We start from the raw sequence: 12,642 nt of genomic DNA on the forward strand, positions 1-12,642 counted from the left end.
ACGTGATGCAAATGGAAAGTCTGAGAACCACCGATAAGTAACCGAGTTACTGTTAGATGCTGAGAAAGGATTCACCTTTAGATCCTTGGGAATTGGTAATTCCTGTTTTTGTGTCCATTTTGAATTTATCTTGGCTGAATACATTTACTTCATAACAGGTCTAATTTTAAAGGTAAGACTCAAGGGTCCTGAGGATAAAACTTCAAGGCCATATGGCCAACACATCAGTCCTCTCAGGAAAAGAGCATGAAAAATTAACAAATTTCAACTGGTTAACTGTCACATTAGCTCCTAATATTTCTTAGTAAGACTTTGAAACACTGATGCATTTAAGGGCATGTTGTCATTTCCTTCTCTGGATTTTTGGGTATCTTTTTGTTGAGGGTAACATACATTCCTTCATGTTTTTAACAAGAGAATAGATGCCTGGAGACTTGGAGCACACCAAGGCACTCCCCTGCCACGGAACAGAGACGAAGTCTTGTAACTTTGATTTCCTAGCTCCGCTGATATGGAAATACAGCATCCAATGGCCCCTTGAAGGGGAATCTCCGAAAGCTTGTTCCAGGTTCACTGCAAATCATTACACTGAGAATTTAGAAGCGACGTCTATATGGAATGCTACGGATGACGTACAACCAGGTGTCAGCTGTCTGGGCAGCATCCTGCAGCTTCATCACACACACTCTGTGTCCCAGACTGAAGACTGGCTTGAATTTTGGAAACATCTTATAGGCCTTAGCTCTGAACACTTGCATTTATGTGAGCATAAGTGAAAGGGAACCAAAATAATAGGGAACCTTGGCAAAAGGTATCATTATTTCCCTTTTCTTTCCTCCCACAAAAGCCCGGTGCTTTCTCTGAGCTGACACCCAAGTGAGGTCCTGTATTTCACAACTCAAACCCAGGACTATGCAAAACTACTAGGTGCCCTGAATGGCAGGCTCAGCCTCACGGCCCTGGCACAGGCACACCCTTCACATCGACACAGAGACCCGGGAGTGCTGGTAAGGAAAGAAGAGGCACAGGCTGGTGCCTAAGCTCCTTCTAGATAATGACGCAGCTGGGACCAGGTTAGCATGGTCCTGGGCGGCTCGCCCCATCTGCTGGAACATCGTGCCATGGAGTTACAGCAAATTGTAAAAGAAAAACATGGGGTGAAAAAGAGTAAGAAAATAGAGAAGGAGAGAAGTCTGCTTTGACCCACTGTCTAATGTCAGCTCATTTTCTTGAACGTGCACTGTAAAACATTCCTCGCTGTTCTAGGAAAATGCCCACGTTCAGAGATAACGGTGCAGAATCCTGGCTTCTTTAGTGTTTGCAGATCAGTAATTAATGCTGTCACACAGCCTGTTCAGGTCAGACCCAGGCTTCAGGAAACCAGGCGCATTCAAATGGAAGAAAACAGTTTTTTCAAGCACTTACATGTTGGGGACTCATGAGGGTGTTTGTGGTTGGTTGTGTGACTATATATATATATAAATACGTATTTATTTATATATACATAATATGCATATAATTTAAAAATAACAGAGATTATCTCTATGAGTGTATAATAAAGGCAACTCTGTTCTTTCTTGAGAAAGCAAGAGCAAGTTTCTTCCTGAGATTAGAGCCATGATTAGAAAGAACGCGAGGGTCGCTTTGTTGATGATTTTTTAAAAGAAGGTGTGTAGGACACGCCTCACCTCTCCAGGTCGCAGTTTTATAGCAGATGCATGTTAAATGCTGAGGCAGTTCTGTGATTATACTTGTCTTATGCCCTGCGAATAAAAGATCATGAAAACCTGGGCGATGTCAACTCTTAAGAGACTCCCCAGGGTGAGCTCCAGGGCTGCGTGCAAATTCTCAGGAATGATCTTACTAATGGATTGAGGCTAAGAAACTAGTGCTGTTCCCCTAGTTTTCTCTTCCAGAATTTAAAAGAGAATTAGGAAAGTAGTTGTGCCGAGAGGGATAAGGGGATGGGAGAAATCCAGCCACATGGATTGTCCCTGACGATTACACCGGGGTAGCCAGGGAGAATGTGGCAGTTGCTGTGCTCTTGTGTTCAAGCAGAGCAGCTGATGTGCCCAGGTGGTGGCTCCGGTCTGCCAGCCTAAGAGCAAGGAGGGCTGGCAGGGCTGAGATTATATACAGGCCGCTGGGTACATGAGAGGTGACTGTGCCTTTTTCAGAGCACGGCATAGAGATTTTTTCCTCCAAGCATCAGAGCAATCCAGTGAGCCCGGTGACTCAGAGTCCAATGAGTAGACTTCACTGAGGTCATTCTGACCAGAGCTTTCCAATCTGGTTTCCCTCAAATCCTCATGTTCTCGGCAAATATTTTAGAAATCGTCATGAAATAAACTGTACAGGTCCGATGCAACAGACCCCAAATGGGAACACACGGAGACCACCAACACGGTCACCTGTGTCCTCATGGACAGGATTTGTTATAAAATTGAACTTATTAACTCTGATAAAGTACTACATTTCTTCCCTGTTTATGTATTTGGGTTCTATATAAGAATTTGTTTTTTAAAAGGGTTCTGCTACTGAAAAATGAAGGAAAGAAAAAAAAACAGAAAAAGAGGGAAGGAAAAGGGAAACCAGTGCAATAAATAACATAGAAGTGAATAAAAAGGGTTTCTTCCCTACTCCACCTAGAGAAGACTAGAATTATTAATATATTTTCAGAGATAAAGGGAAGACCTGTCCTCAGAAAGTTAGTCCTGCAGATGCTAATGTGCTGCTTCCTCCTGAATCTCTGGCTTCTTTAAATTTTTTTTTAAAGTTCTGTTCAAATCAGGAAGAAGCCAACAATGCAACAATAGAGACAGGCAGGTGAGTGAGGAGATACATACATACACACATGCGTACACACATAAACACAGACACACACATGCATTTATACAGCCATGCACACACACAAAACACATGCATATACACACATGTATACATTTATGCGCACATATACAAATGCATGTGTTTGCATATGTGCAAACATAGGCATGCATATACATGCGCGTGCATGCACATGCAGACATGTATATGCATAGGTGTGCACATGCATATGCGCATATACATTAGTACACACGTATGTACAAGCATGCGCATGCATGCATGCCCACATGTATGCATACATAGAGTACATGTATGCACATATGTAGACACACACACAATTTGGGGGCTGCTCTCCTTCGGGCCGGTCTAAAGTCACACCGCACTGGGTCCACAGTGTTGGACTTGTTATTTCACCAGAGGTTGGGGGCAGCCAGCACTGTGTACTACATTCATCAGGCAGAGAACCTGGCAGAATGATTTATTGCAGGGAAAGGACGCCAAGAACATTTGAGGGGTAAAGAAACAGAAAGAACAAGGGCCTGGGTGGAGGAGGGAGCAGCGTGTGGTGCCTCCTGGAAAGCGCGCACAAGCCTGAGTCAGGATGATTTCCCAGTCTCATGATGCAAAATCAGAAGGCAGCCAAAGGCCCTGTGTGAATGCATGCTGGTTAATTCGGGAGACTTGGGGAAGCAAATTCTAATGTGGGAATGAAGACTGGCAGGTCTAGGATCCTGCAGTAAGGACATGGAGTTAGATGAACCATCTGGTGGTTTTCCTCTTTCATCTTTTTTCTCTCTTTCTCTGTTTCCTGGGGGGTAAGGGATGGGGCTGGTGGTGGACTTAGCATCTGGAGGTCTAATGTGGTTTGATGATGAATAAACACATGGAAGCTCTACTTAATAAGACAGCCCGTCAGATGTCACCATGGAACACTGCACAAGAATGCCACCAACTGCACTGCAGCCCAAAGCAGGTGGGAGGAGAAAGGAAAGAGAAGGGAAAAGCACAACTTCTTACTCTCACTGTCACTCTTTCTCAAGGTCACTACATGCGAGACCCCTCAGAGGAGCATCGAGGCACATTATCTGCAGACAGCTTGCATAAAATTCACAGATCTAGACTCCATAAAACACTGAGAGAGGAACTGCAAGTGCCAGACACAAGGCCAAGTGGTGGGGACATGAAGATAAATAAACCACAGTCCCTGAAATCAAGCGGCTCCCAGGCCAGTGTGGGGAGACAGACGTGTCGGTAACCATCATAGCACAGCATGACCAACATCCTACCAGGGAGCTGGACACGGACATGGAAGCACAGCCTGCTCCAATGTCTTACTCTGCCGAGTGCTCAGGCAGGGCTGCATCCTGGGAGGTGACACGCACTCTGGGTGTTGGCAAGTTGGCCAGGCACAGAAAGATAAGGAAAAGAGCAAGCCAGAAAGAGGGAACAGCCTTTGCAAAGACACAGAAGAATGAAGTGTGCTGTGCTGGGACCTAAGAATACTCAGGTGAATGGGGGTCATGGGAGACAAATCAATGAGGGTATATTGAGGAATATTCGTGAAAGGCTCTGCTTCCAAGTTCAACAGTGTGGGTTTTATGCTAAAGGAACTAAGAAGAAGTATGCAAGTGTAAAAATCCAGCTCTCAGGGGGCCGGCCCCATGGCCGAGCGGTTGAGTTTGTGCGCTCCGCTTCGGTGGCCCGGGGTTTTGCCAGTTTGGATCCTGGGTGCAGACCTAGCATGGCTGGTCAAGCCATGGTGAGACAGCGTCCCACATGGCACAACTAGAAGGACCTACAATGAGAATATACAACTATGTACTGGGGAGCTTTGGGGAGAAAGAAAAAAAAAAAAAAGAAGATTGGCAACAGATGTTAGCTCAGGTGCCAATCTTTACAAGAAAAAAAGAAAAAAAATCCAGCTCTGAAAAAAGGAACTGTAGTGTTTGGTTCCGCAGGAATATTTAAATTGAGCAATGTGACATTCCTTATAAACCATGTCTGAAGTCCTAACCCTATCTCTCTTACAATAGCATAACTTTAAACATGAAATTTCACTTTACTCCACTTTTAATTTCCCAAGTGGAAAGTTCACACGCACTTTCCTCTTTCGTCATGAACAAGCAGAAAAAGTCAACTTGACCAGAGTGTAAATGTCTGGATTTCCTGGGAGACTGAGTCTAATGCAGGAGCTCTTAATAGATAGTGATGGAAAGACTGGAGTCCTGCAAAATGTCAAGTTCACGACTCTTTTCACCGATAGTTTTTTCCCCTAAAGGAAAAGGGAATTGTGAGAAAGCAAACAATGTCTGTCATTATCTGAGGTTTTGTTCTTCAGAGTTTTCCTACATCTCCAAAATTGGAATGCCATTGACTGAATATTTCGTGTTGTCTTCAGAAAATACACTGTACATATTGGAAAGACCTCGTCACCTTCATCAACCCCACTTTGAATAGAGAAAGTGCCAGCTGCTCGATGGAATTTCTGATAATGCAGGAACCCGCCTAAAGTTCCATGGGCTCCTAGAACACAGCCTCTGGCCATTTATCAGTGTAGCCTCTCTTCCCTTTCAGAGACATATCTATCTGCTCTCTCTTTTCTTCCTAACTGTCACTCAAACTTGGTACCTAATAGTAACACAGAATGAAAGTCAATACAGTGGACTTCACACTGCCTCTGTATTAGAATGTGCTCAGACTTGGCAAAGCAGAGATCTTAAGAGATAACAGATAGATAAAGTGTCTCTCACTGAATACAAGCTCCTGACCTCCACATATACTAGAAAACTCTTTGAAGTGGGGACTGAATTAAGTAATAACACTAAAGTCTGTCTAGGGGAGTGGTAGTGAAAGCTGACTGACGGTCAAGATCCGCCATGTAATATTAAAGCACGCACCCTTCCAGCTCTTACCCAGTCCTACTAAAACACCATCCCTAGGTCAGTGGAATCGGGGAACCATGTATGTTTTTCAAGTCTCTGGCAATTCTGATGATGAGTCAAATTTGGGAACCAATATTGTGGCCAGTCCTCCACTCACAGATAGGAAAATTGGCTGATTACCCAACAAACCCCCAACTGGTTAGGATGACAGCATATCCCAGAATACAACTTCTTTATATGCTATGAAGAAACCACTTCTGTATGGATGAAGTTATGAATCGAAACAATAAACTCTTAAATCAAATATGTCCTACCTCCTACCAGGTTTGAATTTTGAATTCTCAGATTCCTCTCAAGGTGGTGGCAGGGGGGGGTTTCTGGGATCAAAGTGAAGGGCACACGCACTGGATAGGAACATTTCCTTGGCCCTGTGTCCTTGACCCCACAGACACCTCACACCCCAAGAAGGACATGGCTAGCATGGAGCCAGAATGGAACCCAGTGAACCAAGGGCTCTTCTTGCCCAGAGTCAGAAGGAACTGCTCATGGACGACAGAATCTGCCCCAACGAAAGTCAATCTCTTTCCCTCTCGGTATATATTCACATACGTAGAATATATATCAATTTCTACAGTGATAGCTTTTCTACTAAGTATTGACATACAGAAAATTTTAAAGGAAACACTTATGTGTTTCTGAAGTACAAGAATCCAACAAGACAAAGGACAGAGCATTCCTAAACTTTTAAAGTAACAAAAATTTCCTACAATTCAGTTGGATTTTGATATTTCTTTTCCTTTTAGTTTCCTATTTTTTGTAACCATGACCATCTACTTAGAGCTTTCTATGTGTGGAACACTGGGCTGATCATACTTCATTTCAATATCTTATTTGAACAACTGAAAACGCCAGCAAGGGGTCCATTATGCTTATTCTACAAGGAAGGAAGCTGAGATTCAAGGGGATTTGGCAACCTGCCCAAGGTTGGCACAACCTGGATGCAAACCCACAGATGTCTCATGCCTCAGCTCACTTCTTTCCACTACGATAACTGCCTTTGAAATGAAAGTAAGGGTGTACTTCTCCATATTTCTTTAAGATAAGCAAACTTTTCCAAAGAGAAGTTTTACTATTTCTATAATATTATAACAATATTAGTCACATAAGATTTTTCTCAAATGCCTACTTTATCTGTAATTGTGGTCAGACAGTTCCTTAAAGCTACATAAATCAGACAAGGAGAAGCTAGGAACCATTAAAATGAAAGAATATTAAAAATTCTCACTGACATTTCAGGAAATTACTACCCTAATATCCTAGGGAAAAAAAATCCTTTAAAATCAATTACAAGAATGCTTTACTTCAGAAATCACCTCCCATACTAAGACTCAAGTTTTTATCCAGTTTCTGGATAAAAATAATTAACAGAATGAAGAAAAGAGTAAGTAATTCTTCTCACAGAAACTTATTTTGTTGTTAGTGGAAGACATCAAACAGAAGCTATTTATAATCTCTTAATTACTTAAAAAAACAACTAGGCATGTGTGAGAAATTACAGAAATTCTTCAAACAGTATGAAAATAATTTAAATAAAGTCAGACAGCCTCATGATGAAAATGGACAAGTTAACTTTAACATTTCCTCAGGAACATCACATCATAGGCATCATTTTTTAGATGAACTGCTCATAAGTTATTTTTTAGGAACTCACACGGTGTGGTGGATACCAGCTTGCCTCCATTGGCCATACAACCCCATTCCTTTCCCAAGTTCTTGATTTCCACTTGGTCCACATCACTCAGACACAGTTTGTGCTGTGGGGAAAGTTAACTCTACCCCAGGCAGTAAGATTAGAGCTTTGGGCTCAGGTCTTGAACAAGGAAGCAACTGTTCTACAAGTTGCTGGCAGCCATCTTGTGACCATGAGAAGAAACTACCTATAGAATGAAGCTGTGGAGAGCAGAGCTAAGAGAAGGGCAGAAATCAAGGTTTTGATCTCATTATTGTTTTCCTGAATCAAACTAAATGTGAGCACACCCTATCTTTGAAGGATCAGACACATCGACCAATTTACCCCCTTTATCATTTAAGCCAATTAGAGCTTTGTTTCTGTTGCTTACCATCAAATGCATCCTAATTGATACGGATGGTCCGACAAGTGAAGAAGTCCATATGTTTCTAAGTTGTTCCACAAGTGTAAACAGAAAGAGAGGGATATTTCATATCTAGGTTGAGAAATAAATTTGAAAATGATAGTGTTCGCTTAATAACGAATATGTCATTATTATTAATCCTGACTAAAAATAGAAGGGAATAAATAATTGCTCCTGTCAAAAGGAAAGTGTGGGAAAATATTAACAGTTCCTTATACATTTCATGAAAACATCCAACCACTTTAAAATATGAAAAGAACAAGGAAGACCAACAAGGATACAGACTTTGGAAAAGTTCTGAGAGATCTCAGAGAAATGGTAAAGGTCAGATGCTAAGAGAATGACAGCTTTGCAGAAGAAAAGGAATAGATTTAAATCATTTGTGAAGATTACCCTTCCAACAATCCCACTTGGATTTCCACATATTAGAAAATGAATCCTAACGTATGAAACTTCTCTGTGAGCAATTTGACATGTCCTTTCACTTTTTTTCAGAGATAAAGAAGACATCCTTTGAATGCAGCCTTATAGGAATATTAACATGGAATTAATATTAGCTCATAATGGCTTATGGAAAAATAATGTAGAAAGTCATTTCTCTGTGGAGTTACATAAGATACGAATCAAAGCTTGTACCGCCTGTGAGGAAAATGTATAATTTAGTACAAAAGGTCTGGAGCCCCTACAGAATCAGAGAGGAGCCTCCACGTTTGAGGTTACTGAAATCCCAGGAGATACACCAAAGCCCAGAGGGCCAAGAAGAGCCGGGAACCCCGCAGCCCTTTGGGAAATTCCCGTAAGGAGGTTTCCCTTGAGGAAAAGGTGAAGGAAGCTGAGCACTGAGGCAGGCGCACAACCAAGCAGGGAAACTAAGAAAAGCCAGCTTCTGAGGAGAAAGCTCATGGAGGTTTCCAGGGCTGGGGCAAAGGCGCTGGGCAAGAAAATATTAAATTTGATGGCATATTAAGATGTCGAGTTATCTGATTTGTCACAAACATGAAAGGAACTGAATTTTGGTGTCAAAGATTTAGTCACTTGGCACAATCCTCAGGTTTGGCTTGTATTTATTTTTTGACTCACACCAATAATGGAAAAAGAGACATTTATTTTTGTTGGGAAATTCAAAGAAATAATTCTGACCTGTTCCTCAGGCATCTCTGGTGGAACAGAGAGTTGGGAGAGAGGCCCTGGTGGGACTTTTATACCCCAAACATGGCTAGCTCACACAGACCACAGAAAGAGAGTATGCCGTTTGGCCAGGAGAATAAATAAGTTATCCCCGCTTTTTACAGTCATTGGAAAAAAAAAAGAAAAGAAAGTTACATAACTCACTCTTTCAAGACGACTTTTGACTCATTATTTTTTGTGTGTATATTTTACCTCAAATACATAAGAAAAAACTCAAGTTTTCTTCACAATATATTCCCCTACATCCACTGGAAATGACTATACAGTATTCTTCTATATTGTCAAGATCTAATCATCACTAGAAACCCTAAAATAAACTAAAAAGAGTGGGTAGCAAAATTAAATTAAAAGCATAAAATATGGAAAAAATAAAGCAGCGTCAGGGTAAATTTAATTTATTGTGTCATTTAATATTGGTAGAATTATTTTTGAATCTAGCTTCTGGCCATATGTAAATTTAATAAGTATGCTTTCCATGTCTTCATCCAAGGTACTTTTTTTTCAATATTAGAAAGATTATGTTTTGAGACACCTCTGGGGGAAATTTCTAGAAGTTTCCTTTCAGGTTTATACTTGTCCACTGATCAACATCCTTTGGGTGTAGCTGCTCCACCAATCATCTATCCATTTAAGTGTGGTAATATTTCCTTCATACTTTTCCATCTCATCTTCAAGGATATTCACTAATTCATTCAACAATCATTTATGGGACCATTATGTGCCAGGCCCTGCAAGTTCTGAGCCATGACTCTCTGCTCTGGCCTCAAGGAAATCAGTTTAACCCATCGAGGAGCCAACAAATAATTACAACACACTGTGATAGGTACAGCATCTCAGAGCATGTGAGATTTCATCCGTGTCAAAATTTTGCTGAAAATCCAATACTGGCTCAAAGTGATTCCTGCTTCCTTTTCTCAAGGTGTTCTCAACCCACCTCCTCAGTCCTATGTTTGAGAATCTATCCAGGACCAACTTATTCCTTATGGTCACAGATTTAAATGTTTCTATTATTTAAATATTTACTTTTTTTTTAAGTCAAAATAGTTTATCAAAACTGCGTTTTAAGCCAAAGGGTATCCATGATGACTGATGAATTATTCTTTAAAATCAATTTAAAAGAAAGAATTTACCTAGAATATGCAGTTTAGAGCAGTTTAGAGAGAGTTTAGAGACCACACACAGAAAAATAATCATTTTGTAGAGCGCTGGAGTGAAGACTGAGACAGACAATCCCCAGCAAACTCACACACACACACACACATGCACAGCACACAGGAAAGCTTTGGTCAGGAATATTCTGACCAAATGTGTAAAAAATGTGCTAAAAGTTCTTTCTACCAATTATAGAGAGATGCAATAGCCTGATTATATCTCAAGAATGAAAGTTTTTTTAATCAATTTATCTATTTCTCATATCCTCCTGGTTTCCACAGAGGAAATCAAGTACCACTTGCTTCTGATTTGTCCAACAGGCTCGCAAATAATAAGATCCTCAAAGGAGGCTCCATGCCATTGATACAATAGCCACTTCCTGAGAACATAAGATGTGGAAAGCTCTGTGCTAGCTTACAAAGGGCCACCTGTGAGACAGGCAGTGCAATTCCTGTTTCTACTGTGAGGGGACCTGGGAACCGGGAGGCTCATTAACTCGCCGACTACCATGGAGCTAGGTTTTTCTGATTCCAAAATCCTTTTACTTTCCATCACCCCTGCTACCAAAACCTGAAACTCAGACAAAGCCTTGCTCCACTGAATGAGGGGAAGGCAAGCTGATGGTAAACAAAATCCCAAATTGGGAGACATATTCTCAGAAGCAAAGCAAATGAAAAAAGTCTTCTAGGAGTAGAATTGCTGGATGCAGGAACACAGATTCTCAGTGAGAGGAGGGAGCTGTTCCGCAGAATGATAATAAGGACATCTGTTAGTTTCTATCACCCAAAAGGGGAGTTTCACAGAACATTATATTACAGGTTTTTTTCCTCTCATTAAAGTCACAGAGTTTGAGGTACCAGTGCAATGAGAAATCATCCATTTTTCCAGGAGATCTACCAAGAGTTTTCACATAAGATTTCAGTTGCACAGAAGTCTCCAGCTGAACATCAGGGATGTGGATAGAATCTCCAAATAGGGAATATCTATCCATGAGCCATCTGATTGTTAAATAATAATCTTTTTCCAGAGAGCATCATAATGAGAAATACCTAAGGGTGCAAATGATCTGGTAGTGAATGTATTAACGTGCAAATCAGCGTCACTAAAGAAATAATAAACAGATGGACACCAAAAACCAAAATGTTAATTATAGAGTAAATAAACACTAGATCTCCTTTCAAACAAGTTTTCACATGAGTATGTCATAGAGAAAACGAGGATGAAAATTCTCCTGAGGTTTCCTTGGAGCAGGGGAATGAACTAACCCTTAAAGCCTTTCCTGGTTCTGATCACACCTCTCGCAAAGCTTTCTCTCCATAGCTGTAAGGCAGAAAAAGAGAAAGAGGACTTTCTCTTTCTGATGCTGGGAGTCCTGTATATCACTGTCATCTGAATTAAGTAATTTATACATTCAGCACGTTGACATTAACCACTTTGTCTGTCCCAGGACGGAACCAGGTGTTAGACCTGAAGAGAGAAGCAGAGGAAAGAGGTCCAGAGAGAATGAGGAAGGACGACAGACAGGTAAGACGTCTCTGATTGCAGCAAACACTGGGAAAAAGTGGAGGGATGAGAGGGGCGGGAATGGAGACCACAGTCACCAGAGAAGGCATCTCCAGGGAGGGTTTCTCTACCACAGTACAGGGAAGGTAGCCAGCCTCACCTTCTCCCTCCCACTCCTCTTCCACATTCACAGATTTGATGATGCAAAATGAAGGACAGGCAGGGAGGGCTGCACAGCTGAGGGTGGGCCTCCGGAGTCCAGCCACTCCCTCAGCAGACATTTATTGAGCTCCAAGGTTGTAACTACGAGTAACACCTTCAGGTTTGCTGAGGAGACTCGGCAAGGGGGCTGTTCTGTTGCTGTGCATGACATGTTAACAAGTGGTTTATGGGATCACACAGGAGGGGAGCCTGACCAGTTTTAGTGGCTCAAAGAAGGGTTCCCGATGGAAATGCACGAGGCAGATGAAGGACAAGATGAAGCATAAGGGTTTATTCAAGTAAAGTGGAGTCGGGGTGGGGGACCAGGCAGCCTGAGTCCTCCAGGCAGAGAGAAGAATCTTTGCAAGAGTTCCCGAGGTGGCAGAGAGCCCGGTTTATTATGAACAGCATGAAGTTTGGGATGGTCAGATTATAAAGAGCTGGGGTGGGGTTGGAGAAGGTGGGTGGATGTGGAGGGATAAAGCCAAGAACAAGGGCTCAGTCATGCACAGCAACCAGGCCAGGGTTTGGACTTCATCCAGATGGCAATGCAGAGTCATTAAAAGGTAATCCGAGGAGGGTCACATGATAAAAGCTTTGGATCTGCGCATGAGGAAAACTGCCAAATCTGCTGGGAGCCCAGCCTTCATCAATTCCTACCCCTTTGTATTGAACTTCCAGTCAATCAATGAGGGAGGTGCTGCTGTGTGTGTGTGTTGGGGGCGCAGGGGGGGGGG

General features: G+C 42.0%; 1 protein-coding gene across 6 annotated transcripts in view; it reads right to left on the reverse strand.

The window, feature by feature from the left end:
* The window catches only part of CAMK1D (calcium/calmodulin dependent protein kinase ID), a 405,571-nt gene that overhangs the window by 159,202 nt on the left and 233,727 nt on the right, over window positions 1-12,642 (reverse strand). The window lies entirely within an intron of this gene.

Source organism: Equus quagga, chromosome 12 (genome assembly GCF_021613505.1).
Source record: "Equus quagga isolate Etosha38 chromosome 12, UCLA_HA_Equagga_1.0, whole genome shotgun sequence".
Lineage (NCBI taxonomy): Eukaryota > Metazoa > Chordata > Mammalia > Perissodactyla > Equidae > Equus > Equus quagga.